This window comes from Myiozetetes cayanensis, unplaced genomic scaffold (assembly GCF_022539395.1).
Source record: "Myiozetetes cayanensis isolate MyiCay16 unplaced genomic scaffold, myiCay2020 scf1150, whole genome shotgun sequence".
NCBI lineage: Eukaryota > Metazoa > Chordata > Aves > Passeriformes > Tyrannidae > Myiozetetes > Myiozetetes cayanensis.
In genome coordinates, this window is record NW_026086772.1 from 5,442 (window position 1) to 12,087 (window position 6,646).

The 6,646-nt window shown below is 53.3% G+C and overlaps 1 long non-coding RNA gene across 1 annotated transcript; it reads right to left on the reverse strand.

Annotated features, from left to right (window-relative positions):
* Positions 1-626: 626 nt before the first annotated feature.
* LOC126635216 (uncharacterized) lies at positions 627-6,080 on the reverse strand. Its single transcript, XR_007627582.1, has 3 exons — positions 5,819-6,080; positions 4,760-4,824; positions 627-1,925 (listed from the first exon to the last, which is right to left on the reverse strand). It is a non-coding gene; the product is annotated as an uncharacterized LOC126635216 (long non-coding RNA).
* Between the last annotated feature and the right edge of the window lie 566 nt (positions 6,081-6,646).

Genomic DNA, 6,646 nt, shown 5'->3' on the forward strand with positions numbered 1-6,646 from the left:
CCAAAATCCCCCAAAATTCCTGGGACCTCCAAACCCCCAAACCCTTCAAAATCCCCAAAAAACCCCAAAACTTGCAAAGAAAAACAACTCCAAAATTCCAAATAAACCTAAAAATCCACAAAAATTCCAAAGATTCCAGAAAAAATCCAGAACAAACCTTTTGAGAGTTTCTAAGCCCTCCCAAACCCTCAAACCCTCTCAAAAGTCCCCTAAATCCCCAAACCCCCAAAATCCCGGACAATCCAAAGAACCCCCAAAATCCACAGTCCAAAAAGGCCCCAAAGAATCTTCCCAGGCCATCCAGACCCTCAGACCACTCTCAAAAAGTCCCCCAGATCTGGCCCCCAAAAAGTCTCGAGACACCAAAAGATCCCCAAAGATCCCCAAAGATCCCCCAAGCCCCCAAAGATCCCCCAAGCCCCCAAAAATCCCCCAAACCCCCAAAAATCCCCCAAAACCCCCAAAATCCCCAATCAGTTCAAAAAACCCCCAAAATCCCCCAAAAATCCCAAAATCCAAAAAAATCCCCCAAACCCCCAAAATTCCTGAGACCTCCAAACCCCCCAAATCTCCCTCAAACCCCTCAAAAATCCCCCCAAATTCCCCCAAAAAAACCACAAAAGGAGCCCAATCCAATCATTCCTTTTATTGGGGGGGGCGTGGCCTCCACCCAGTGGGCGTGGCCTCAATCCAAAAGTGGGTGGGGCCTCCATCAAGAGGTGGGCGTGGCCTCCATCAAGAAGTGGGCGGGGCCTCCATCAGGGTAGGGGTGTTTCCAACATAAAATGGGCGTGGCTTCCACAAAGTGGGCGTGGCCTCCATCGAGAAGTGGGCGTGGCCTCCATCACAACAAGGGTGTTTCCAACACAAAATGGGTGTGGCTCCCACAAAGTGGGTGTGGCTTCCACAAAGTGGGCGTGGCCTCGGGTGGGCGTGGCCAACATAATAGGGGTGTTTTTCTAACATAAAATGGGTGTGGCTTTCACAAAGCAGGTGTGGCCTCCACCATGGTGGGTGTGGCATTGGGTGGGCGTGGCTTCCATCATAGTAGGGGTGTTTCCAACATAAAATGGGCGTGGCTTCCACAAAGTGGGTGTGGCCTCCATCATAGTAGGGGTGTTTCCAACATAAAATGGGCGTGGCTTTCACAAAGTGGGTGTGGCTTCCACAAAGTGGGCGTGGCTTCCACAAAGTGGGTGTGGCCTTGGGTGGGCGTGGCCTCCATCATGGTAGGGGTGTTTCCAACATAAAATGGGCGTGGCTTCCACAAAGTGGATGTGGTCTCCCTCATGGTGGGTGTGGCCTCGAGTGGGCGTGGCCTCCATCATGGTAGGGGTGTTTCCAACATAAAATGGGTGTGGCTTCCACAAAGTGGGTGTGGCCTCCATCGTGGTGGGTGTGGCCTCCACAAAGTGGGCGTGGCCTCGGGTGGGTGTGGCCAACATAATAATAGGGGTGTTTCCAACATAAAATGGGCGTGGCTTCCACAAAGTGGGTGTGGCCTCCCTCTGGGTGGGCGTGGCCTCTGTCATGGTAGGGGTGTTTCGAACATAAAATGGGCGTGGCTTCCACAAAGTGGGCGTGGCCTTTCCTCGTGGTGGGGGTGGCCTTGGGTGGGCGTGGCCAACAAAATAATAGGGGTGTTTCCAACATAAAACGGGCGTGGCTTCCACAAAGGGGGTGTGGCCTCCCTCGTGGTGGGCGTGGCCTCCCTCTGGTGGGCGTGGCCTCCCTCTGGTGGGCGTGGCCTCCCCCCCGTGGTGGGCGTGTCCTCAGAGGCCGATGGTGTAGGAGCGGCCGTTGGGGTTGTGGAGGGCGGAGCAGGCGGGCTCGGTCACCGCCCACTCGTACCACACCTTGTGGGGCGTGGCCACGCGCCAGAACGCCACCGACACCGTCTCGCCCGCCCGCACCGCCAGGGGTTGCTGTGGGGGGAGGAAAGAAGGAAAAGAGTGGTCAGTGCTGAAACACCCAAGATGGCTGCCGTGCCAGACAAAATGGCTGCCGGGTATAGGCAGTTAGCCCTGCCCACTAAGATGGCGGCTGTTGGGGTAAAGCATCCAACCCAAGATGGCCACCGTGCCCCCTAAAATGGCCGCCATGACCTCCAAGATGGTTGCCATGAGGCTCCAAGATGGCTGCCGGTTAAAGGGGTTTAGCCCGCCCACCAAGATAGCGGCTGTTAGGGGTGGAACATCCAATCCAAGATGGCCACCATGAGCTCCAAGATGGCTTCCGTGAGTTCCAAGATGGCTGCTATGCCCCCAAGATGGCCACTATGACCACCAAGATGGCAGCTGTTCGGGTGGGGCATCCAATCCAAGATGGTTTCCAGGAGCTCCAAGATAGCCACTGGTTAAAAGAATTTGGCCCCACCCACCAAGATGGCGGCAACCAAGGAGAACCATCTTCAAAATGGCTGCCAGGAGCTCCAAGAAGGCCACCATGGCCTCCAAAATGGCCACCAGTTAAAGGGGTTTAGCCCTGCCCACCAAGATGGCGGCTGTTGGGGTGGAGAACCGAATCCAAGATGGCCACCATGAGCTCCAAGATGGCCACCGTGCCCTCCAGGATGGCCACCAAGCTCCGCCCACCAAAATAGCCGCCATTTTACGCTAACAAAGATGGCTGCCACTAAGCCCCTCCCACCAAGATGGCCGCCATTTTACACTAACAAAGATGGCCACCACGAAGCCCCTCCCACCAAGACGGCCACCATTTTACGCAAACCAAGATGGCCGCTATTTTACACAAACCAAGATGGCCGCCATGGAGCTCCGCCCACCAAGATGGCCACCATTTTATGCTAACCAAGATGGCTGCTGTTTTACGCAAACCAAGATGGCCACCAGTAAGCTACTCCCACCAAGATGGCCGACATTTTACGCAAACCAAGATGGCCGCCTTTAAACCCCTCCCACCAAGATGGCTGCCATTAAGCCCCTCCCACCAAGATGGCCGCCACTTTACGCAAACCAAGATGGCCACCACAAAGCTCCTCCCACCAAAATGGCCGCCATTTTACGCAAACCAAGATGGCCGCCACTAAACCTCTCCCACCAAAATGGTCGCCATTTTATGCAAACCAAGATGGCCACCACTAAGCCCCTCCCACCAAGATGGCCACCACTAAGCCCCACCCACCAAGATGGCCACCACTAAGCCCCTCCCACCAAGATGGCCACCATTTTACGCAAACCAAAATGGCCACCATTTTACACAAACCAAGATGGCCGCCACTAAGCCCCTCCCACCAAGATGGCCGCCATTTCACACAAACCAAGATGGCCACCACTAAGCCCCTCCCACTAAAATGGCTGCCATTTTACACAAACTAAGATGGCCGCCTTTAAACCCCTCCCACCAAGATGGCCGCCATTTTACGCAAACCAAGAAGGCCAGCACTAAGCCCCTCCCACCAAAATGGTCGCCAGTTTACGCAAACCAAGATGGCCACCATGAAGCTCCACCTATCAAAATGGCCGCCATTTTACGTAAACCAAGATGGCCACCACTAAGCCCCTCCCACCAAGATGGCCGCCATTTTACGCTAACAAAGATGGCTGCCATTAAGCCCCTCCCACCAAGATGGCCGCCATTTTACGCAAACCAAGAAGGCCAGCACTAAGCCCCTCCCACCAAAATGGCCGCCATTTTACACAAACCAAGATGCCGCCATTCACCAAACAAGATGGCCGCCACTCCCCATCAAGATGGCCACCATTTTACGCAAACCAAGATGGCTGCCACTAAGCCCCACCCACCAAGATGGCCGCCATTTTACGCAAACCAAGATGGCTGCCACTAAGCCCCTCCCACCAAGACGGTCGCCATTTTACACTAACAAAGATGGTCGCCACGAGGCCCCTCCCACCAAGACGGCCACCATTTTAAGCTAACCAAGATGACTACCATTTTACACAAACCAAGATGGCTGCCATTAAGCCCCTCCCACCAAGATGGCCACCATTTTACGCAAACCAAAATGGCCACCATTTTACACAAACCAAGATGGCCACCACTAAGCCCCTCCCACCAAGATGGCCGCCATTTTACGCAAACCAAAATGGCCACCATTTTACACAAACCAAGACGGTCACCACTAAGCCCCTCCCACCAAGATGGCCGCCACTTTACGCAAACCAAGATGGCCACCACGAAGCCCCTCCCACCAAGATGGCCGCCATTTTACGCTAACAAAGATAGCCGCTTTTAAGCCCCTCCCACCAAGATGACCGCCATTTTACGCTAACAAAGATGGCCGCCACTAAGCCCCTCCCACCAAGATGGCCGCCATTTTACGTAAACCAAGATGGCCGCCACTAAGCCCCTCCCACCAAGATGGCCGCTGTTTTACGCATACCAAGATGGCTGCCATTAAGCCCCGCCCCCAAATGGGCGGCCATCTTGAACCCCCCAAAATGGCTACCCTTAAGCCCCACCCCCAACTGACCACCATATTGGCCCCACCCCCAAACAGGCAGCCATCTTGAATCCATTAGGCCCACCCTAAAATCCGCTCATATTGACCCAGCCCCCAAACTGGCAGCCATCTTGAACCCCTCAAGATGGCTACCATTAAACCCCGCCCCCAATTGACCACCATATTGGCCCCACCCCCAAACCGGTGGCCATCTTGAAGCCCCCAAAATGACCCCCATTAAGCCCCGCCCCCAATTGACCACCATATTGGCCCCACCCCCAAACCGGCGGCCATCTTGAACCTCCCCAAGATGGCCGCCACCGAGGCCCCGCCCACCTTGATGGGGAAGAAGATGGGGAACCAGGAAAAGAGCCCCGGGCTGTGACTCTCGGGACGGATACCTGGGAAGAGGGCGGGGCAAGGGGTGAGGCCACGCCCACTTCCGGCCACGCCCCCTCCCCAAAAATGCAAAATTTACCCCAAAACTTACCCCAAAATTTGTCCCTTTTTTCCCCCCAAATTTTCCCCCACCCACAGTTGGTGGATCCTCCCAGGCCCCGCCCCTTTGTAGCCATGCCCCCTCTTGGCCCCTCCCACTCAATTGGCCACGCCTACCACCCTCAAGTCACGCCCTCTTTTTGTTATTTCCCCCCATTTTAGGCTCCTCCCCCACTTTTTAAGCCCCTCCCCTTTCCCATCACGCCCTCCCAGGCTCCTCCTCTTTTAACCACGCCCTCCTAAGCCCCACCCACCCTATTAGCCACGCCCCCTTTTTTCCATTTACATCTTTTTCTCCCTTTTCTCCCTCTCAAGCCCCTCCCCTTTTGCAGGCCCCTCCCCTTTAACCACACCCCCTTTAGCCCCTCCCCTTTAAACCCTGCCCCCTTTTAGCCCCTCCACCCAATAAGCCCCGCCCCCTTTTCCCTTTAAACCCCAATTTCCCCCTTTTTCCTTCCCTGATCCCTCCCTTTTAACCACACCCCCAGGCCCCTCCCCTTTAAGTCCCACCCTCTTTAGCCCCTCCCCTTTAAAGCCCTGCTCCTTTTAACCCCTCCCACCTCATAAACCTCGCCCTTTTTCCCTTTATCCCCCATTTTAACCCCAATTCCCTCTTTTAACCCCAATTTCCTCCCCATTCTTCCCTCCCAGGCCCCTCCCTTTTAACCCTGCCCTCCCAGGCCCCTCCTTTAACCCACCCCTTAAGCCCCTCCCTTTAAAGCCGCCCTTTAAGCCCCTCCCACCCATAAACCCCGCCCCTTTTCCCTTTATCCCCTTTCAACCTAATTTCCCCCTTTAAACCCCAATTTCGCCTTAACCTAATTTCCCCATTTTTCCCTCCCAGACCCTCCTTTTAGCCCCGCCCCCAGGCCCATCCCCCGTGCCCGCCCCTCTGACTGAGGGTGACGTCACGGTAGAGGGTGGTCTCGAAGTATCCGGCGAATCCGTGCAGGACGGTGCCCACCCCCACCCGCCACGACAGCTCCCGGAACCGACCGTTGTCGGGGGAGGGGTCTGGGGGGAGGGGACAAAAAAAAAGGGGGCGTGGTCAAGGAGGGACACGCCCACCAACAAAAATTTCACCATTTACGTGAAAATTTGGGCAAATTTCCTGGGTTTTTTCACATTTTAACCCCAATTTTTCATGTTTTAACCCCAATTTTTTGCACATTTTAACTCCAAATTTTCCACATTTTAACCCCAATTTTTCCCATTTTAACTCCAATTTTTCCCATTTTAACCCAAATTTTTCCCATTTTAACCCCAGATTTTCCACATTTTAACTCCTGTTTTTCCCATTTTAACCCCAATATTTCAGATTTTAACCCCAAATTTTCCACATTTTAACCCAACATTTTTCCCATTTTAACCCCAACTTTTCCCATTTTAACCCAAATTTTTCCACATTTTACCCCCCAAAATCTTTCCCATTTTAACCTCCATTTTTCCCATTTTTTAACCCCAAATTTTCCACATTTTAACTCCAGTTTTTCTCATTTCCCCCCCCAAATCTTTCCCATTTTAACCCCAATTTTTCCCATTTTAACCCAAAATTTTCCACATTTTAACCCAAATTTTTCCCATTTTAAACCCAATTTTTCCCATTTTAACCCCAACTTTTCTCATTTTAACCCCAATATTTTACATTTTAACCCCAAATTTTCCACATTTTAACCCCAAATTTTTCCACATTTTAACCCCAAATTTTTCCATATTTTAACCCCA